A 23,214-nucleotide genomic window follows, 5' to 3' on the forward strand; every position below is an offset into this window, starting at 1 on the left:
ATTGAGCATATATTATGTCCCACAATATATATATTCTTTATGCACCCTTTATTTAGGATTTCTGCTATTCAGGTTCACAGGACTATCTACAGAAACACTGGGTCCACATGCGGCCGACATGATCAGAGACAATTCACCCCCTCCCTGTGCCTCTTCCTGCAGGCCCAAGGGAACATATAGTCTTTGTCTCACAACAAAACTCTATACATGCAAGTAAAAACAAAACAAAATAAAAACAAAACAAAAAACCAATTAATGACTATCTACAAGGCTAGCTCTTTGTAGAGGCTGCAGGTTCTGGAGACTGAAGAAATTCGTATGGGTCATGGGTCATATCTGGCTGCTCACCAACACTGAGGCGAGAAGGGCTTCCCGGGTGGTGCTGATCCGTCGGAGGTGTTAGACAGGGACCTGAGGTGGGACGACGGCCGGGAGCCCCTATGCTCTGCTTGCGCCTCATTCCGATCCTGTAGGAGCTTTGTCATCTCGTCCAAGTTCAGATGGCTGTCATCATGGTCCAGCTCCTTCTTCTCTTTCCCCAGAGAGCTGAGCATGGAGATGGCCAAAGAGACGTCAGAGTACGACTTCATTGACATAAAATCCAGCACAGAGCCACCATCTCCTAGGGCAGTGATGGCGAACCTTTTGAGCTCAGCGTGTTAGCATTTTGAAAAACCCTAACTTAATTCTGGTGCCGTGTCACATATAGAAATTTTTTGATATTTGCAACCATAACAAAACAAAGACTTATATTTTTGATATTTATTTTATATACTTAAATGCCATTTAACCAAGAAAAATCAACCAAAAAAAATGAGTTCGCGTGTCACCTCTGACACGCGTGTCACAGGTTCGCCATCACTGTCCTAGGGAGTTCCCAGTCTTTACTTCATCTGGTGGCTTCATCACAACATTTCTCCTGTGCCTCAGCTGGAAGAGCATCCGGTAGTGGTCTCTGCCTGTGATCTGGTCCAGAAGGTCGTCCATCATTCTCTTGCTATAGCTCCCAGCATTCTTCACAAATTCCTGCAGGTTCAGTGCACACTGCACACTCGTCTCATCTCCATAGGCAGAATACAGAAGCTCCGTTTCGTCTTATTTCAAGTCTCCAAATACAGAATTATTATGCATTGAAAGTGCAGTATTGGCACTTGAGAGAAATGTGACTTTGCTCCTTCTCTCATCTTTGGAGCCCAGAGTGGTGACGCTGAAGCCGGGGAGCAGCTTGCTGGAGAGGGAGCTCAGGTCCACCGGGTGGGTCTCCTCCTCGTTGGCATCTGGCTCAGCCGTGTTGACCACGCTGTAGAGCAGGCTCCCATTTCCGCTCTTCTTCAGGTAGCCCATCTTGCCACCTGGAGGGAGTCGTTTGATCCTGTCCCGATCCTCCTCTTCTGTGTGCTCCACCAAGGCCAGCACATGTTCCTCTGCTGTGCTGTCAGTCAAGCTACAGTCATTTCCTTCTGGCTCAAACATGCAGCTGATGTCTTCTCTACTCGGTTTTTTGGATTTCTTAGCAGTTTTTACTTGTACAGGTACAACTTCGGGAACTGGTTCCTCAACAGCTGTCTCTTCGCTGCCCAGGAGAGCTGCCTGTTTGCTCATCATCTTAAAGCCTGCGTGAAGGATCTTCTTAGATAACTTGTAGTACACAGTGTCTGGTCTGTTGTATGTCATTGCATTATCACACATCAGTTTGAAATCTGCCTTAAATTCTGTGACTGATTAGCCATGATTTTGTCTTTCATTGTGCCAAAATCCATCGAATGTTTTATTATCACTGAGTATCCAGGAGCAATTGTATCCGTGACGGGAAAAGCCAAAAAAAACCATGAGGACCTTTTCTCTGGAGCTGGCAGAGGAAATGGTCTAGTTAGTAGTTGCTGAATAGGCATGCTCTCATTTTCAGCTGGCTGTGTCCTGCACGCTTGGACTGGCCGATCGGGAGGTGGCTCCACCTCTACCTTCTTCCCAGGATCAAAGTCATCAGCCTCTCTCTCTGTGTCGCAGTGTTCCTTTTCCCGTTTCCATTTCTTCTCTTCCTTTTGTCTCCTTCTTTCTTCATTGTCCAGATATTTCTCCTTCTCTGACTTTTTCTTCTTCTTCTTTTCTTTGTGCCTCTCTCGCTTATGGTCTGACCTGTCATTGTAGTACCTGGAATTGTGGCCAGATCCAGAGAGTTCAGTCACTTCACTTCCTCCAACCTTGAGAACCGGCTTCAGGGGCTTCTCCAAAGGTTTGTCTGCATACTCCTCGTAGGAGGAGCACCACTCGGTCTTGTGCTTCTTGCCCATGGTGGTGGCAGAGCAGGGGTGCAGGGCCAAGGGTAGCAGCAAGTGGGGGCTAGAGCATGGACGCTGCCCGGTGGCCCTGGCTCTGTGCCCGCCTCACCCCTGGAGGTCGTGGGTCCGCCTACATATATTAATTGACTGAAATTTCACAGCATCCTTGGGGATGGGGTGAGGGGTGAGCATAATTATTCCCATTTTACAGATGAGCAAAGAGAGGTGCAGAGACTAACTCACCATTCGGTCGTTATGCAGACAGTGCTGGGGCTTGACCCCAAGTCTTCTGCCTCCAGTCCCCAGGCACTTAACCACTGAGTGGTGATGCATCTGGCAGGGAACTTGGATGTGAGGTGACCCAGAGCCCCGCCCTCCCTCCCACACCCCACCAGGCTTCACCATCTTCCTGGTTGGTCCTCTTGGAAATGGTCAGCTCTGGGTGCCCTCTGAAGGTGGCTGCCTGCTCTACCAGAGCCTCATAAAGCACCTCATAGTTGCATAGCAAGACTACCAGGATTGGGCCAGGCGCACCATGAACAGGTGAACAGTGAGCACCTGCCCATAGTAGGCCTTCACCTGCAGTGACAGGGTGGGTGGCCTTGAGCCACAAGGGATAGTCATGTGTCTGTCTGTCCATCTGTGTGTCTCTCGGCAGGTGGTCACCTCCATGGCTGGTCCCCTTGGGTCTCGATTTCACCGCTCCCAGTCTCTCTGGGCATTTCTCTCCCTGTTTCTTTTTATTTTATTTTTTTAATCCTTACCCTGAGATATGTTTATATTGATTTTGAGAAAGAAAGAGAGATGATATAAAGATTATAGATAGATAGATAGATAGATAGATAGATAGATAGATAGATAGACAGACAGACAGGGAAACATTGATGTGAGAGAGAAACATGGGTCAGTTGCCTGGTTGTTCTCTTGTATGCAGCCCAACCAGGGGATTGAACCCGCAACCCAGGTATGTACCCTGAGCAGGCATTGAACCCACAACCTTTTGGTGTATGGGACAACCATCCAACCACCTGGCAGACAGTTGTTTTCTGCGTCTTTTTTGTTTGTTTGTTTGTTTCTCTGTCTTTGATCCTGAATGCCTCCATGTCATCATTCCTCCATGTCTCCGAGTCTATTCTTTCCCTCTAATTGTGTCTTACAGAGCCCTTCTCCATGGCCTCTGCCTCCTGGTCTCCCCACTTCTGTGTTTCTGTCCCTTTCGATCTCTTGGTCTTAGCCCCTCAACATCCCCCCTCACCCCTCCTTATCCCCCTCACCCCTCACTATCTCCTCAGCATCCACTTCTGGTCTTTGCTGTCTCTCAGGGTGTCTTCATTTTTCTCCGTGTCTATATTTCTGTTCTTCAGTCTTTGGATTTCTCTGGCCATTTCAGATCCTCTCTTTGCCCTGCCTGCCCCTTTGCCTTGCCTTTACTCTCACAGTCGCAGGTATCACAATTGCTCTTTGTGCCTCCTACCCTGATAGTACAGCTTGCCATTCTCCAGTGTGATGATGTGATGATCAAACTACCTCATACTTAGTACACAAGGGTCCTGACCCATCAAAATGGATGTTTGAGTAAAAGAACCAGAAAGGACAAACCAGGTATGATGCCTGAATGTTACCTCACCACGATGTGAATTACTGTATTTACCTGTGTCATTGTCATTGTTCCCTTCCACTAAAATGGACCTAAACCTGCTGTGACAGCCTCGGTATTTACCTGTCTTATTGACTGCTGTACTTCCAACACCTAGCATAGAGCCTGGCACACAGTAGGTGCCCAAGAAATGTTTGTTGAATTAACAAATGAGTGAATGAATGAATGTTTGCCTGCCATGTCCCTCACCATCACCTTGTCGAGTTTCTCTCTCTTGTTGTCTCGGTCACATCACGAGTCTCTCTCTGGACGTGTCTGTCTCATCCTTGGTTTCTCAGTCTCAGTGTCTCCTTCTGTGGCCGCTATGCATTCATCCACTGAGTACTGAATATGTGCCAAGCCCCTTGTGTATTGGGTCTCGTTTCCATCCTTGCAATGACCCTCTAGGGTAGCTATTCACATTTTCCAGATGAGGAAACCTGAGGCTCAATGCTAGGCAGACAACTGCCAGAGTATCTTTAGCATGGCAAATAAATGCGAAGGTAAGTCTGAGTCAGTCTGATTGTAAAAATTAGTGCTTTATTCTGCCACATGAGTACTTCCCAGAGTGTGCTTCCTCAGAGCCATAGACTGGGAGAAGGTTATGTGTTCTCTGAAAAAAAAAAGTTGTAAAATAGGCTGGGACCTGCTGTCAACTCCCTTCCCAGCTGGGTGAGTTACTTACAGAGCACATTAGTGTTCTAAATGCCCCAGATGTCCGGCAGGAAATATACCAGTTTGCCTTTGTTTAACCCAGTCTCTTGGTTGCTTATCCTTCCCATATAATAAAAGCCCAATATGCAAATTGTCCCCTCAGGTGGTCATTCGACTGGGAGTTCAACCGGGAGACCGGGAATTCCACTGCTCACTATGACGTGTGCTGACCACCAGGGGGTGATGCGGAACATGGCTGGCATTGGTGACACGGCGCTGGCAGCAGGCGGCAGTGGAGGAGCTGCTGGCCCCGATGGGCCCTGATGAGAGCGGACTGTGGCGGGATGGTGGAGCAGGTGAGGGGGTGGTGCCAGGCCATGGTGGGGTGCCAGGCAGGGCTGTGGGGCTGTGAGGCTGGGAGCAGGAGCTGGGGCTGTGAGTCTTAGGGGCATGAGCTGGGGCCCAATACCCGCAGGTCACCCTGAGGGACCCCACCTGTGCATGAATTCATGCACCGGGCCTCTAGTTTATCCATAGAACCCCTTTCCTCAGACTCACTGTCCTCTTCTGCCTTGCATCCTCTCTAACTCATTTTCTTTCTGCCTCCAATTCTCTGCTATCTCTCTATGTGTCTTTGCCAGAAAGGCAGCATAGCGAAGTGATTGAAACAGCAAACTCTGGAACTAGACTGTCTGTGTTTGACAGCTGATTTTACCTAGACTGCTGTGTGACCTTGAGCAAAGTCTCAACCTCTCTGTTCTTTACTCTTTCCATCTATTAAGTGGGGATGACAACAATACCTCCCTCAAAGGGTGAGGATTAAGTGAGTTACTCTGGGTAAAGCACTTTACACTTCCCAGGGTTGGAATGAGAAACCAAACTGGGTGCCAGATCACATAGCACACCAGGAGCCAGGAATTGGGGTCAGGCGATTGCACAGTGGCACCTCCCAAGGTCAGGAAAGTCCAGGTTCCAACTGTGAATTCAAGATGTCAGGATGTCAGTCTCTTCCTCCTGGGTGGAAGGAGTACATGTTTAGGCTGAACCTGGCAGCTTTGACTTTCAGACTCACTCCCATAGCCTAGATCAGGATCTTTGGTGGTGGCAAGTGGTTTGTTTAGTTTTGCAAACAAGATGATGGTTCTCTATTTTAAAGGAGAGAAAAAGAAAGGGGCTGATAGATAGGCAGATTTATCACATATTGGGCAATTATGGACTGATCCCTGCCAGGAAATATTGGAGCCTAGTGGACATCAAACAGATTGGACCCAGACTCTGCACTCTGGAACTCAGAGTTAGAGAAAGAGCCAGAGATACCAAGAAAGAGGGAGAGTGTAAGAGAAAGAAAGATGCAGAGAGAGTCAGAAAAAGACACCCACATTGGGACACAGACAAAAAAAGATGAGGAGAGAACTGTCTGGCTCAATCAGATAGACACAAAGAATTCAAGAAAAAATTCAGAATGGAACTACCATATGATCCAGCAATTCCACTTCTGGGCATTTTTCCAAAGAAAATTAAAACATAATTTAAAAGTATATATGTACCCCTAAGTTCATTTCAGCATTATTTACAACTAGAGGCACAGTGCATGAAATTGTGCGTAGGTAGGGTCCCTAGGCCTAGACTGTTTGCCAGTCCCCAGTCCTGCCCCACCGCCCCCGCCAGCCACCCGGTTCCCCTCACTGGCCCTCATCCTGCCCCACTGCCGCTGCCAGCCACCTGGTTTCCCTCACCGGCCCCCCACCTCATAGCAACTGGCTGAGTGGTAGTTCTGGTCATTACACTTATGGTTGCTGGCCTTTTATTATATAGGATAGCCAAGATATGGAAGGTGTCCATTGACAGATGAACAGGTAAAGAAGATGTGATACACATATGAATATTTTTTAAAAATATATTTTTATTGATTTCAGAGAGGAAGGGAGAAGGAGAAACATCCTATCTAATAAAAGACAAAAAGGGTAATTAACTGTACTTCTGCTACACTTCCCATTGGCTAATCAGGGTGATATGAAAATTAACTGCCAACAAAGATGGCAGTTAACTGCCAACAAAGATGGTGGTTAATTTGCATACGTAGGTGCCAAGCCATTATGATTGCTGCTGGCGGTAGTGGCAGCAGCGGTGGGGAGCTGGGGGTGCCCTGCCCAGGCCTGCAGGAGATCGCAGAGAGCTGGGTGTTCCCTGCCCAGGCCTAATGCCTCAGCCAGAGCCCTTAGGTTTGGGAAGGGGTGGTGCCAGCTATTGGGGGTAGCAGGGGCGGAGCTGACGATGGTGGGAATTGGGGGTCCTCTGCCCAGGCCTAATGCCTTGGTCTGAGGCATTAGGCCTGGGCCGGGGCAGAGCTGGCAATTGCAGGAGCTGGGGGTCCCCTGCCCAAGTCTAACACCTTGGCCAGAGGCATTAGGCCTGGGAAGGGGTGGAGCCAGCAATTGCGGGGAGCAGGGAGGGAGCTGGTGATGGTGGGGAGCAGGTGAAGAGCCAGCGATCATGGGGAGCAGGGGCTGAGCCCATGATTGAGGGAGCTGGAGGTCCCCTGCCCAGGGCTAATAACTCGGCCAGAGGCATTAGGCCTGGGCAGGGGCCAAGCCGGCAATTGGTGTGAACTACAGAGGAAACACCTTCTGACTGCTGATTGGCTTAGCTCCCTGTATGACACTGGTAATATTCTTAGTAACTTGGGTAATAAGAGTCCAAATAGGTGATCTAGGGTTTTTTACCACACTCCTGGAGAAAAAGAGGAAGGTTTGCTGCTGGAGGGTGAAGAAATGTCATATCCTGCCCTAGCTGGTTTGGCTCAGTGGATAATGCCTCGGCCTGCCCACTGCTGGGTCTGGGTTCAATTCTGACCAAGGGCATGTACCTAAGTTGCAGGCTCCTCCCTGGCCTGGGCCCAGGTCAGGGCTCATGCAGGAGGCAACCAATCAAAGTGTTCCTCTCACTTTGATGTTTCTCTCTGTCTTTCCCTTTCCCTTCCACATTCTCTAAAAATCAATGGAAACATATCCTCAGGTGAGGAGAAGGAAAGAAAGAAAGAAAGAAAGAAAGAAAGAAAGAAAGAAAGAAAGGTCATATCTTATGAAAGACACATCTTGAAAATGCCTAAAGAAAGTTGTCATTTTTTCATGGTGAAGGGACTGGAGTCTGTGTTGATGAAAACACCTTGGTGGCTGCGGTAACTGGCAGTGGCTGCAGCAGGGGGGTGATGGGGCTGGTGCCTTCCCCTGATCAGCCCGGTCGCCTCCCACAAAGGGAGGCCAGACTGTGGCTTAGGCCCACTCCCCAAGGAGAGCAGGGAGCAGGGAGTAGGACATCCCCTGAGGGCTCCCAGTATGTGATAGGGGGCAAGCTGGGCTGAGGGACCCCCCCCTCCAGTGAACAAATTTTTGTTCACCGGGCCTCTAGTCCTATATAATAAAAGGCTAATATGCAAATAGACTGAACGGTGGAATGACTGGTCACTATGATGCGTACTGACCACCAAGGGGCAGACGCTCAACGCAGGAGCTGCCCCCTGGTGGTCAGTGTGCTCCCACAGGGGGAGAGTGCTCAGCCAGAAGCTGGGCTCATGGCTGGTGAGCACAGCAGCGGTGGTGGGAGCCTCTCCCTCCTCCAAGGCAGTGCTAAGGATGTCCGACTGCCGGCTTAGGCCCGCTCCCCCTGGGGGGTGGGCCTAAGCTATCAGTTGGACATCCCCTGAGGGTTCCCAGACTGTGAGAGGGTGCAGGCCGAGCTGAGGGCCACCCCCCCCCCCCAGTGCATGAATTTCATGCACTGGACCTCTAGTCAATGATGAAAGAGAATCATTGATCAGCTGCCCTCTGCATGTCCCCTACTGGGGATTGAGCCTGCAACCCAGGCACATGCCCTGGATGAGAGTTGAACAGTGACCTCCTGGTTCATTGGTCAAAGCTTATCCACTGAGCCATGTGGGCCAGGCTACCTATGAATATTAATCAGCCAAAAAAAATCACCAAGTAAACAGTGACTCTAAAAGACTCAGATGGATTTAATTGACATTTATAGAACATTTCACCCCAAAGCTGCAGAATATACATTTTTCTCAAGTGCACATGGGTCATTCACAAAGATTGACCATATGTTAGGACACAAAACAAATCTCTACAAGTTCAAGAAGATTGAAATCATATCAAGCCTCTTCTCAGATCACGGTGGAATGAAATTAGAAATCAACTACCATAAAAACAGTAAAAAAAAACATTCAAACATATGAAGGCTAAATAGCATGTTATTAAGTAATAAATGAGTGACGAATGAAATCAAGGAAGAAATAAAAAACTTCCTGGAAACAAATAAAAATTAACACACAACAACCCTAAATCTATGGGAAACAGCAAAAGTCGTCCTGAGAGGGAAGTTCATAGCACTACAGGCCCACCTAACAAAAAAACAAGAAAAATTAATATTTTACTCTACAACTTAAAGAATTAGAAAAAGAACAACAAGAAAAGGCCTGAGTAAGTAGAAGGAAGGAAATAGTAAAGATTAGAACAGAGCTGGGTGGGAGTCATGAGCCAGAGGGAGCAGATGGTGAGGCCACTGCCATGCTGTCATTGCCACTGCAGGTGGTGGTAGTCTGTTCAAGCATGGAGGTGAACAACATTCTCAGCAAATGGGGATTCAGTGTCTGGTCCTTTGGAACTAGTGACTCATGGGAAGCTTCAGGGCCAGCAACTGACAAGCCCAATATTTATGATTTCAAAACTACATATGATCAGATGTACAATGATCTCCTTAGGAAAGACAAGGAACTCTACACTCAGAGCAGCATTTTGCACATGTTGGACCGAAATAAGCGAATCAAGCCCCAGCCAGAGAGGTTCAAGAACTGCAAAGACCTGTTTGACCTGACCCTCAGAAAGAGTATACGACCAGGTGGTGGAAGATCTGAATTCCAGGGAGCAGGACACCTGCCAGCCGGTGCACGTGATCAATGTGGACATCCAGGACAACCACGAGGAGGCGATGTTGGGGGCCTTCCTCATCTGTGAGCTCTGCCAATGCATCCAGCAGATGTGGGATATGGAAAACGAGATCGAGGAGCTGCTGCAGAAGTTTGAGGAGAAGAGCGGCCACACTTTCCTGCACACCATCTACTTCTACTGAGCCAGTGCCTCCCGAAGCAGCCTCTTGCTCTGCCTATTGTCAATACTTGTTCCTTCCCATTTTTGTTTTGACCCTGAGGGCTGCTGCCCACAGACGGCCACCCTGCACTGTACATAGTTTGGTCCCACAACTGTCAAGTTCGGTGTCCCATCCTAGTTACTAGTGTGATATTAAAGTGTTTTTTCTTTAAGCAAAGAAAAAAAAAGAGTAGAGCAGAAATAAATAACATAGAGACTAAAAAAAAAAAAATCAATGAAACCAAGAGCTGGTTCTTTGAAAAGATAAATAAGATTGATGAACCATTAACCAGACTCATCAAGAAACAAAGAGAGAGGACTAAAATAAATAAAATCAGAAATGAAAGTGGAGAAGTAACAACAGACACTGCAGAAATACAAAGGATTATAAGAAAATGCTATGAACAACTATATGTCAACTAGCTGGAAAACCTGGATGAAATGAACAAATTCCTAGAAAAATACAATCTCCCAAACTTCAATCAGGAAGAATCAGAAAACCTGAATAGGCCAATAACAACTGATGAAATAGAAGCAGTAATAAAAAAAAAAAATCCCAGCAAACAAAAGCTGTGGTCCAGATGGCTTCACAAGGGAGTTTTACTAAACATTCAAAGAACAAACACCTATACTCCTCAAACTATTCCAAAAAATCCAAGAGGAAGGAGCACTTCCAAGCTCTTTTTGTGAGGCCAGCATTATCCTAATTCCAAAACCAGATAAAGACACTGCAAAGAAAGAGAATTACAGGCTAATATCCCTGATGAACATAGATGCTAAAATCCTCAACAAAATATTAGCAAATCAGATCCAGCAATATATTGAAAAGGTCATATCACGACGAAGTGGGATTTATTCCAGAGATGCAAGGCTGGTACAATATTCACAGATCAATAAACATGATACATCACATAAACAAATTGAAAGACAAAAATCACATGACCATATCAATAGATGCAGAAAAAGCATTTGACAAAATCCAGCACCCATTTTTTATTAAAAAAAACACACAAACTCTCAGCAAACTGAGAATAGAGGGAGCATATCTCAACATGATAAAGGCCATATATTACAAACCTACAGCCAACATCATGCTCAATGGGCAAAAACTAAAACCATTTCCCCTAAGAACAGGAACAAGACAGGGATGCCCTCTTTCACTACTCTCATTAAACACTAGAGGCCCGGTGCATGAAATTCGTGCACAGGTGCGGTTCCTAGGCCTGGCCAGTGATTGAAGCATGAGTATCTGGTGTGGAAGGGCAGGTCCCAGCTGACCTCTGGGCCCTGGGCAGCACCTTGGCCCCCGGTACCCCGCACACCCCCCTCCACCTGAGTCACAGCTCCCGAGTCCCCATGCGGAGATTGCAGTGAGCACAGCTGGACACTGCGGGCCAGGGTGCAATATGGGCCTCTGTGCCACCCAGCGGCACCACAAGGAAGCTGGGCAGGCAGCACACTCTCTCCCGCTGGCCTCCCAGACAGACTTCTGCATGAACCTACGGGAAGCCCAACTGGCCCCTGTGGCCCAGCTCACCCAGAAGAGGCCATGCAGATGCAGGACAGGCTCCTTGCGGGCACCTGGTACCTGAACATGGGGGTTGGGGGGCGCTTCCCTGGCACGTGAGTCCTGGCGTCCCAGGGGAGGGTAGCAGGGGTAGTGAGAGCTAGCTTGGTAGACACTCCCCATTCTGACTGCACCTCCATCCCTGTCACCCCTGCTCCCAGGTAGCAGGTGAGAGGTCGCAGCGCATCGCTGTGGCCCACCACGATCCGCGCTGCCCCCTGGTGGTCAGTGCACATCATAGCGATTGGTCAAACTCTAGGTCTCCCAGTGCAATGACTGCCAGAGGGGACAATTTGCATATTAGGCTTTTATTATATAGGATAGTACTGGAAGTCCTAGCCACAGTGATCAGATAAGAAGAAGAAATAAAAGGCATCTAAATTGGAAAGGAGGAAGTAAAACTCTCATTATTCACAGATAACATGATATTGTACATAGAAAACCCCAAAAACTCCATCAAAAAACTACTAGATTTAATAAATGAATTCAGCAATGTAGCAGGATACAAAATCAACACCCAAAAACTGATGGCTTTTTTATGCACCAATAATGAATTCTCAGAAAGAGAAACTAAACAAACAATCCCATTTACCATTGCAACATAAAAATTAAGATACTTAAGAATAAACTTAACAAAGGAGGCTAAAGACCTACACTTGGAAAACTACAGGACATTGAAAAAAGAGATAGAACAAGATATAAACAAGTGGAAGAACATAGCATGTTAATGGATTAGTAGAATCAACATCATTAAAATGTCCATACTACCCAAGGCAATCTACAGACTCAATGCAATCCCTATTAAAATATATACCAACAGCATATTTCACAGATCTAGAACAAATACTACAAAAACTTATATGGAACCAAAAAAGACCCTGAATAGCCACAGCAATCAATCTTGAGAAAGAAGAACAAAGTTGGAGGGATCACAATACCAGATATCAAGTTATACTATAAAGCCACCAAAATCAAAACAGTCTTAAACTGGCAAAGGACAGGCATATAGATCAATGCAACAGAACAGAGACCCCAGAAGTCAACCCAAGCCATGATGCTCAATTAATATTTGACAAAGGAAGCAAGAACATATAATGGAGTCAAGATAGTCTCTTCAATAAATGGTTTGGGAAAATTGGACAGATACATGCAAAAAAATGAAACCAGACCACCAACTTGTACCATTCACAAGAATAAACTCAGAATGGGTAAAAAACTTAAATGTAAGTCTTGAAACCATAAAAACCTTAGAAGAAACCATAGACAGAAAAATCTCAGACATCACTCATAGCAATATATTCATGGATATTTCCTTTGCCCTAGGAGGCAAAGGAAACTAAGGAGAAAATAAACAAATGAGACTACATCAAAATAAAAAGTGTCTGCACAGCAAAAGAAACAATCAACAAAACAGAAAGTGAATCCACTGTATGGGAAAAAATATTTGGCAATGATACATTTAGTAAAGAGTTAAAATCCAAAATATATGAAGAAGTCATACAAGTTAACAAAAGGAAGACATACAATTCATTTGAAAAATGGGCAAAGGACCTAAATAGACACTTCTCAAAGTCGACATACAGGTCCAGAGACATGAAAAAAAGCTTAAAGTCACTGATCATCAGAGAGATGAAAATTAAAAGGACAATGAGGTATCACCTCATACCTGTCAGAATGGCTACCATCAACAAATCAACAAATGACAAGTGCTGGCAAGTATGGGGAGAAAAGGGAACCCTGGTACACTGCTGGTGAGAATGCAGACTAGTGCAACCACTGTGGAAAAGAGTATAGAGTTTCCTCAAAAAATTAAAAATGGAACTGCCATTTGACCCAGTGATCCCACTTCTGGGAATATATCCTAAGAAATCCCAAACACCAATCAAAAAGAAGGTATGTTCATAGCAGCACAATTTACAATAGCTAAGATCTGGAAACAGCCCAAGTTCCCATCAGTAGATTAGTGGATAAAAAAGCTGTGGTACATTTACACCATGGAATAATATGCCGCAGTAAAAAAGAAGGATCTATTACCCTTTGAGACAGCATGGAGGGACCTGGAGAATATCACATTAAGCGAAACAAGCTAGTCAGAGAAAGACAAGTATCACATGATCGCACTCATATGTGGAATCTAATGAATAAAAAACAAAACAAAAAAACCCTGTTGAACAAAATAGATCCAGAGACATCGAAGCATAGAACAACATGTGGAATCTCAAAGGGAAGGCGGGGGAGGGTGGGAAGTGATCAACCAAAGAACTTGTATGTGTATATGCATAACCCATGGACACAGACAATAGGGTGGTGAAGGCCTCAGGGGAGGGGTGGGGGCAGGCTAGAAGGAGTCAATGGCGGAAAAAAGAGGGCATATGTAATACTTTCAACAATAAAGACTTTTTAAAAAAGAGTACATACGTATGATTCTTCTAATATTAAGTTTATAAAGTGCAAGCTAATCTCTAGTGAGAAACAGCAGATCAGTGGTTGCCTAGGGAGGAAGTTGAAAATAGGGAAGGGAGGAATTACAAAAGGGCACAGGGAAGCTTTTGGGGTGTTGGGTATGTTTATCTTATTTGTGATGATGGTTCACTGGTGTGCAATATGCCACAATTGTTTAAATTGTACACTTTACATATTTGCAGTTTATTGTATGTCAGTTATACCTCAGTAAAACTGTTAAAAAATAATTCAAATGTACTTGCACATATAAAAACAAGCTCCATCACAGATGCAGCCCCACCTGTGCCCCTGCAGCACCCCTCCCCTCCTGCATCTTTGTTTCTCTACCTCTCTCTGTCTCTCTTTCCGTTTCTCTGCCTTCATCTCTGTATTATACTCCTTCTCTATTTCTTGGCTTCTCTTTGTCTCTGTGTTTCTTCCTGTTTCTGCCTCATCTTCTCATTATAACTTTTTTTTCATTGTCTTTGTAATCTGGTGTGTATTTCACATGTGTTGTGCATCTTAATTGGGACCCTAAATTTTCCCCAGAAATATTTGATCTGTATTTAGATTTCATGAGGATTACAATTGAAAAAGTAGATTCACATACTCATGTTTTTCCAAATGTACTTAGAAGTTTTCCAATTACTAAACTGAGTATCAATAGAGTACCAACATGGCTAGTATTAATACTAGCTACATTTTAAGTGCTTAATAGCTACATGTCGCAAGTGGTTATTGTTAGATCTGTGTCAACAGGAGCCAGGCCAAGAGATGTTGTGAGAGTTTACGACATTTTATTACATTTCTCACAGAGGGCTGAGACCAGTGTGTGGATGTCAGCCGCTAGGGAGCATTTAAGTTCTCTCTTTTTTTTATATATATTTTATTGATTTTTTACAGAGAGGAAGGGAGAGGGATAGAGAGTCAGAAACATCAATGAGAGAGAAACATTGATCAGCTGCCTCCTTCACACCCCCCACTGGGGATGTGCCCGCAACCAAGGCACACGCCCTTGACTGGAATCGAACCTGGGACCTTTCAGTCCACAGGCTGACACTCTATCCACTGAGCCAAACCGGTTAGGGCATAAGTTCTCTTATATAGGGACAGGGTCAGGATTGCACCAGCCAGCTGGGGTAGCTGCCTGAATAACAGGACGTCTTTGGAAGATAGTAGGATGTCTGGTGAGCACACAGCTCAGGCAGAGGGGTGTGCCTGAGTCAGCTGGGGAGTATATTTTATCTTCTGCAGGTGCAGGCTGTTTGCTTCAAGCTATGGAAAAAACCCTAGAAACTTATAACAATACTAGTGGCCCGGTGCACGAAATTCATGGACAGTAAAAGGGAATTAATTAGAGGAAATACTTAATATTGCTATTTGCCCTTTCTCTATAATAGAAGTGTCAGAGATGAAAGGAAATGAGTAAAATGTATATGAAGATAATATATGAATTTATTAATAAATAAACAATAACAAAATGATATAACAACAAAGACATGATATAAAAACAACAAAAACATGATATGAAAACAACAAAAACATGATATAAAAATAACATTGATGCAAACAATGACTGATAAAGTGATTAAACTTATTCTAATATCTCCCTGTATACCACATTAAGAGTGAAAACACTTTCAGAGTGCTTGACTAATTTCCCTTGTGATGAAGTATTTACAACTTTAACTTTAACATCACACACTCTTCGAACTCGAGAGAAAGCAACATATAACTGACCATGTCCGAAAATGGGTTCAGGTAGGAATATTCCTACTCTGTCTAGAGTTTGTCCTTGTGATTTATTAATAGTCATCACAAATAATGGCATCACAGGAAGCTGTCTTTGAATCAATTTAAATGGGAGACCAGTGTCAGAAGGGGACAAATCAATTCTGGAATCAGAACAATCTCTCTTTCTGCAGATCCTGTTAATACTTCAGCTTTGATAATGTTAGGTCGTAATCTTTTGATAATAAATCAAGTACCATTACAAAGACCCAATTTACTGTTAAGATTTCTCAATAGCATGATGATTATGCCCATTTTCAAATTTAATTTTATGACATGGCATTCCCAAATGAGTAATACTATTAAGAAATTCGATGGGAGCCAGGCTCACCAAGAAGCAAAGAGAGAGGACCCAAATAAACAAAATCAGAAATGATAGAGGCGAAATAACAACAGACCCCACAGAAATACAAATGATTGTTTAAAAAAATACTATGGACAACTCTACTCCAACAAACTAGACAACCTGGAGGAAATGGACATATTCCTAGAAAAGTACAACATTCCAAAACTCAATCAGGAAGAATCTAAAAATCTCAATAGGCCAATAACTATGGAAGAAATGGAAGCAGTCATCAAAAAGCTTCCAGAAAACAAAAGCCCAGGACCAGACAGCTTCACAGGGGAGTTTTACAAAACATTCAAGGAAGAACTAAAACCTATCATCCTCAGACTACTACAAAAAAATTCAAGAGGAAGGAACACTTCCAAGCTCATTCTATGAAGCCAGCATCACCCTAATACCAAAACCAGATAAAGACAACACAATGATGAAAAATGGCTGGAAGAACCAAGATGGCGGCATAGGTTAACGCCGGAGTTTGCTGCTTTGAACAACTACTTCAAAAGTGAAACTAAAACACGGAACGGACATCACCCAGAATCACAGGAACGCTGGCTGAGTGGAAGTCCTACAACTAGGAGGAAAGAGAAACGCATACGGACACTCAGAGGAGGCGCAGTGCTGAAGTCAAATTCTGAGGTGCGGAGTGTGCGGAGCGGGCTGGCGGCGGAGGGCGCGGTTGTTGTTTTCAATCGGGAGGGAGTCGCAGACTCTGAGCTCCAGATACAGGCGAGTCTTTAGGGACCCAAGCTCAAACGGGAGAAGCGGACTGTCTGGCTTCGGTCAGAGCGAGTGCAGCTTTCTCTCTGAGCTTTGCAGCGGGTGCTGGGACTCAGAGAGGCAGAGCCCCTGGGGACAGGACTGAGAGCCGCCATAACTGCTCTCTCCGGCCCACCCTGTTGATCCTGTGCGACCCGCCCTACCCAAGCCCTGCACAGAGGCATTTGCCGGATAGCCTCAGGCAAAGGCTAGATTAGCACCTCCCTAGAGGACAGAAGTTCTCTCACTACTGTCACAGCTGATTCTCATAGCCACTTGGCCTGGAGGTCAAACCCTCCCTGGAATTAGCTACAACAATCAAGATTTATCTATAAGACTGCGAACAAAGACCACTAGGGGGTGCACCAAGGAAGCATAACAAAATGCGGAGACAAAGAAACAGGACAAAATTGTCAATGGAAGAAATAGAGTTCAGAACCACACTTTTAAGGTCTCTCAAGAACTGTTTAGAAGCTGCCGATAAACTTAATGAGATCTACACGAAAACTAATAAGACCCTCGATCTTATATTGGGGAACCAACTAGAAATTAAGCATACACGGACTGAAATAACGAATATTATACAGACGCCCGACAGCAGACCAGAGGAGCGCAAGAATCAAGTCAATGATTTGAAATGCAAGGAAGCAAAAAACATCCAACCGGAAAAGCAAAATGAAAAAAGAATCCAAAAATGCGAGGATAGTGTAAGGAGCCTCTGGGACAGCTTCAAGCGTACCAACATCAGAATTATAGGGGTGCCAGAAGATGAGAGAGAGCAAGATATTGAAAACCTATTTGAAGAAATAATGACAGAAAACTTCCCCCACCTGGTGAAAGAAATGGATTTACAGGTCCAAGAAGCGCGGAGAACCCCAAACAAAAGGAATCCAAAGAGGACCACACCAAGACACATCATAATTAAAATGCCAAGAGCAAAAGATAAAGAGAGAATCTTAAAAACAGCAAGAGAAAGAAACTCAGTTACCTACAAGGGAATACCCATACGACTGTCAGCTGATTTCTCAACAGAAACTTTGCAGGCCAGAAGGGAGTGGCAAGAAATATTCAAAGTGATGAATACCAAGAACCTACAACCAAGATTACTTTATCCAGCAAAGCTATCATTCAGAATTGAAGGTCAGATAAAGAGCTTCACAGATAAGGAAAAGCTAAAGGAGTTCATCACCACCAAACCAGGATTATATGAAATGCTGAAAGGTATCCTTTAAGAAGAGGAAGAGGAAGAAAAAGGTAAAGATACAAATTATGAACAACAAATATGCATCTATCAACAAGTGAATCTAAGAATCAAGTGAATAAATAATCTGATGAACAGAATGAACTGTTGATTATAATAGAATCAGGGACATAGAAAGGGAATGGACTGACTATCCTTGGGGGGGAAAGGGGTGTGGGAGATGTGGGAAGAGACTGGACAAAAATCGTGCACCTATGGATGAGGACAGTGGGTGGGGAGTGAGGGTGGAGGGTGGGGCGGGAACTGGGAGGAGGGGAGTTATGGGGGGGAAAAAAAGGAACAAATGTAATAATCTGAACAATAAAGATTTAATTTAAAAAAAAAAAAAGACAACACAATGAAAGAGAATTACAGACCAATATTCCTCATGAACATAGATGCCAAAATCCTCGACAAAATCTTAGCAAATCGGATCCAGCAGTACATCAGAAAGATCATACACAACGACCAAGTAGGATTTATTCCAGGGATGCAAGGATGGTACAATATCCACAAATCAATAAACGTGATACATCACATAAACAAATTGAAAGAAAAAAACCCACATAGTCATATCAATTGATGCAGAAAAAGCATTTGACAAAATCCAACACCCATTTTTGATAAAAACTCTCAGCAAGGTGGGAATAGAAGGATCATACCTCAACATAATAAAAGCCATATATGACAAACCCACAGACAACATCATGCTCAATGGACAAAAACTAACACCATTTCCCCTAAGAACAGGAAGAAGACAGGGATGCCCACTCTCACCACTCCTGTTCAACATAGTACTGGAAGTGTTAGCCATTGCAATTCGGCAAGAAGAAGAAATAAAAGGCATCCAAATTGGAAAAGAAGTAAAACTGTCCTTATTTGCAGATGACATGATATTATACACAAAAAACCCTAAAGACTCTATCAGAAAACTATTAGACTTAATAAATGAATTCAGCAATGTAGCAGGATACAAAATTAACGCCAAGAAATCTATGGCATTTCTATACACCAATAGTGAACTTACAGAAAGAGAGACTAAAAAAAAATCCCATTTACCATCGCACCAAAAAAATTAAGATACCTAGGGATAAACTTAACTAAAGAGGTAAAAGATCTCTACTCAGAAAACTACAGGACGTTGAAAAAAGAGATAGAGGAAGACATAAACAGATGGAAGGACATACCATGTTCTTGGATTGGTAGAATCAACATCATTAAAATGTGCATACTACCCAAAGCAATCTATAAATTCAATACACTCCCCATTAAAATACCGACGACATATTTCACAGACCTAGAACAAAATCTCCAAAAATTCATCTGGAATTAAAAAAGACCCCGAATAGCTGCAGCAATCCTGAGAAAGAACAAAGTAGGTGGGATCTCAATACCAGATATCAAGCTGTATTACAAAGCCACTGTTCTCAAAACGGCCTGGTACTGGCACAAGAACAGACATATAGATCAATGGAATAGAATAGAGAGCCCAGAAATCGACCCAAACCAATATGCTCAATTAATATTTGACAAAGGAGGCAAGAACATACAATGGAGTCAAGACAGTCTCTTCAATAAATGGTGTTGGGAAAATTGGACAGATACATGCAAAAAAATGAAACTAGACCACCAACTTACACCATACACAAAAATAAACTCAAAATGCATAAAGGACTTAAATGTACGACAGGAAACCATAAAAATACTAGAAGAATCCAAAGGCAACAAAATCTCAGACATATGCCGAAGCAATTTCTTCACCGATACAGCTTCTAGGGCAATGGAAACTAAAGAGAAAATAAACAAAGGGGACTACATCAAAATAAAAAGCTTCTACACAGCAAAAGAAACCATCAACAAAACAACAAGAAAGCCCACTTCTTTGGAGAACATATTGGCCAATTTTATCACCGATAAGGGTTTAAGCCCCAACATTTATAGGGAATTCATACAACTTAACAAAAGGAAGATAAAAATCCAATCAAAAAATGGGCAAAGGACCTAAATAGACACTTTTCAAAAGAGGACATTCAGAAAGCCAAGAGACATGAAAACATGCTCAAAGTCACTAATCATCCGAGAAATGCAAATCAAAACATCAATAAGGTACCATCTCATACCTGTCAGAATGGCTATCATCAACAAATCAACAAACAACAAGTGCTGGAGAGGATGTGGAGAAAAAGGAACACTTGGGCACTACTGGTGGGAATGCAGACTGGTGCAGCCACTAGGGAAGACAGTATGGAGTTTCCTCAAAAAACTAAAAATGGAACTCCCATTTGACCCCGTGATCCCACTTCAACAATATATCCCAAGAAAACAGAAACACCAATCAGAAGAGATATATGCACCCTTATGCTCATAGCAGCACAATTCACCATAGCTAAGATCTGGAAACAGCCTAAGTGCCCATCAGTAGATGAATGGATTAGAAAACTGTGGTACATCTACACGATGGAATACTATGCTGCTCTAAAAAGGAAGGAACTCTTACCATTTGCAACGTCATGGATGGAACTGGAGAGCATTATGCTAAGTGAAATAAGCCAGTCAATGAAGGAAAAATACCACATGATCTCACTCATTTATGGATAATAAAGACCATTATAAACTTAAAAAAAAGAAAAGAAATTCGATGGGAAAATTTTCCTTTTCAGCGTCAACTGTTGAGTCAATGGAATCATCACTCAAATATGTGTGAAAATCTCCATTGAGTATATTCTAAATTTCTCCATTTAATTTTCGAACATGCTCATTTTTTAGAAAAAGAATCGCACATTTAGACATATTATTAATATTACCTATAGATATACTATTTCCAAAGGTAGTGTCAATAATAGATCCATTACAAATCATTTCACAGGGGATTTCAATAATATCCATTCCTAAATGAAAACTGCTATCAAGTTTGCCATCTCCAAGTTTTACTAACCATTCACTATAAGCAGAATCCTCTGATCTCATATTTGTTTTAAGAGACAACTTTCTGAAACATCCCCAAACATTACAGTACTTTAAACTCATTTTCACTATGGCCGATTGCATAGCATGTGGCACAACACTGAGACATTGTCAAAAATCCTCTCCAAGAAGGAGAACTTTCCCACCAAATACAACATTCAAATTCATAATTTCTCTCAGTAATCTGTTTATGGTGTTTATAGCATGACTGGATGCCATGGTGCATTCATCACTAATGAGAAGTTTGGCCTTTTTAATGGTTTTAGCATCTTCACTCTTTATATTGAGTCTAGAAATGGAAGTTTTATTTAATGGAATTGGTAATTTATACTGAGAATGAAAGGTTCTTCCACCGGGAAGTAAATTTGCAGCAATTCCTGTAGATGCTGTGGGTAAAACAGTACCACCATGACCTCTAATATAATGTATTAAAACTTTATAAAGATATATTTTTCCACTACCACCTGGACCATCCAGGAAAAAGCATTTGGAGTGTACAGTTTGATCTTTGATGGCTGAAGTTATAGTCTGAAAGGCTGCCAACTGTTCATCATTCAGAGAATTTATCAAAACCTGTGCCTGTTGTCTCTCATATGATTCATCACGTGTATTTGTATTCATTAATGAAGGATAGTCCTGAAGTTTGAAATGTGAACATTTCATTCCATGCAATGTGAATACCTCTTGAATTTCGTTAAGGGCATGAATTTCACAGTTTACACAGGCACCTTCTCTTCGGTGTGATTTTGGCGCTGCCATCTTGTGTTACAGGATTCCCACCTCTGCTGTGGGGGCTGCCATCTTGTTACAATGTGATGGTCAATTTGCATATTCCCTCTTTATTAGATAGGATATTTCAGAAAACATGTGCAAACAGGAGAGGCCAGGTGTAGTACTAGTATATCCTAACAGCCATCATATTGGATAATGTAGCTCTAACCCACCGTGTGACTTTGGGTAAAACTCTCAGCTTCTCAGTGCTTCACTCTCCTTATCAATAAAGTGGGATGAAAAAATACCCACCTCAAAGGGTAAAGCTCTTCATACCCATCAGTGATTCCTGGGTCTGGAACAAGGACCTAAGCATAGTGCCAAATCACACAGCACCATAGGAGCCAGGACCTGAGTCAGGAACATCCATGGTGGCAATTTTCCAAGGTTAAGAAAGTGCAGGTTCCATCCCTGAATTCAAGAGGTCAGGATTGTCTGTCCGCTCCTCCTGGGTCAGAGGTGTATGATTTAACTGCCAGGGTCAGGTCCCTGGGTCTAGCAAGGGGTTTGCCTAACATTGCAGGAAAGATGCTGCCTCATCTCCCCCCATCTCCTTTTAAAGGAAAGACACAGAGAGCAGTGGAAAGCCAGGCTGAGACCATGGCAGGTGCACATGCACATACTCAAGCACATACCTGGCAAGTAGGGACCGAGCCTGCCAGAGGCTCAGAGTGATGATAGCGACGGACACCAGCCCCGTGGACATCAATCAAACTGGACCAGGTCTCTGCACTTCTGGAGTTCAGGGTCTAAAGGGGGAAACAGAGACACTGAGACAGAGATAATGAGATAGGCACATACACACACAGATTATCAGAGAGGATCCTAGAAACATCCTCTGAGTGAAGACAGAGCTAGAAAAATAAAGAGAACTGCTGGCACTGGTCAGAGCAATCAGAGATCCAGGGACCCAAATATGCCCCCAGCCAGGTCTCAGTCCCTCTGTCTTTTCCCACCTACCCCTCCACCTCAGAGTCTCACCAGTTCTGTGTCCCTCCCCACTCCTCTGTCTCTCTCGTCATTCCCATCTGTAGCTGCTACAGAAAGGAGGGTGAAGGAAGAGATCTGGAGATAGACATTGAGCACTGAGCACCCAAAGGCCCTACAAACACAGGGATGAGAAGGTGCACAAACACACAAGCACACACAAGGACACATACCACCAGCACCATGCAAAAGCAAACACCCCTTCACATATGAATCCATAGCAATACATGTAAGCCTGTGCACATGCAAAATATGTACATAAGTACATGCAGACTCATACACAAAACACACTCACACATGTACATCAATACAAATACCCCTTCACATAAAAAATCATACTAGTGCACACAGATGCAAGCAGGCGTGGGCAGACATGCAAGCATAAACACACAAACAAGGCCACAACAAGTAGACAGTGCATACTCACCTGTACCCCCAAAATAAACACGTGAGCTCTCACGAGCACTCATGCTGACCTTTGTAACCACCACAGTGTCTCTGCCAACATCTGGGGAGTGGTTGCTGAGGTAGGAAGAAAGCAAGTTACTGGACAGGAAGTATGGGCCCTTTAGAACCTCTCTCAAGTTCAGGCTCCTAGACAATGTCAGAGGGGAGGCGGGGAATGGATAAAGTT

The 23,214-nt window shown here is 43.8% G+C and overlaps 2 long non-coding RNA genes and 2 pseudogenes across 3 annotated transcripts; 2 read left to right on the plus strand and 2 right to left on the minus strand.

Moving 5' to 3' along the window:
* Nucleotides 1–271: 271 nt before the first annotated feature.
* LOC132216856 (bromodomain-containing protein 9-like) lies at nucleotides 272–2,464 on the minus strand (annotated as a pseudogene).
* A 361-nt stretch (nucleotides 2,465–2,825) lies between these two features.
* On the plus strand, nucleotides 2,826–6,063 carry LOC132216858 (uncharacterized). The gene is made up of 3 exons (XR_009448811.1): nucleotides 2,826–2,871; nucleotides 3,762–3,881; nucleotides 4,733–6,063. It is a non-coding gene; the product is annotated as an uncharacterized LOC132216858 (long non-coding RNA).
* Nucleotides 4,300–23,122, minus strand: LOC132216857 (uncharacterized). Of its 2 annotated transcripts, XR_009448810.1 has the most exons (4): nucleotides 23,008–23,122; nucleotides 22,229–22,342; nucleotides 13,318–13,417; nucleotides 4,300–4,528 (listed from the first exon to the last, which is right to left on the minus strand). It is a non-coding gene; the product is annotated as an uncharacterized LOC132216857 (long non-coding RNA). The 2 variants fall into 2 exon arrangements; XR_009448809.1 differs by lacking the exons at nucleotides 4,300–4,528; nucleotides 13,318–13,417 and adding an exon at nucleotides 14,822–15,000.
* On the plus strand, nucleotides 9,138–9,699 carry LOC132216346 (RNA polymerase II subunit A C-terminal domain phosphatase SSU72-like; annotated as a pseudogene).
* Nucleotides 23,123–23,214: the final 92 nt, after the last annotated feature.

Source organism: Myotis daubentonii, chromosome 15, assembly GCF_963259705.1.
Source record: "Myotis daubentonii chromosome 15, mMyoDau2.1, whole genome shotgun sequence".
Taxonomy (NCBI): domain Eukaryota; kingdom Metazoa; phylum Chordata; class Mammalia; order Chiroptera; family Vespertilionidae; genus Myotis; species Myotis daubentonii.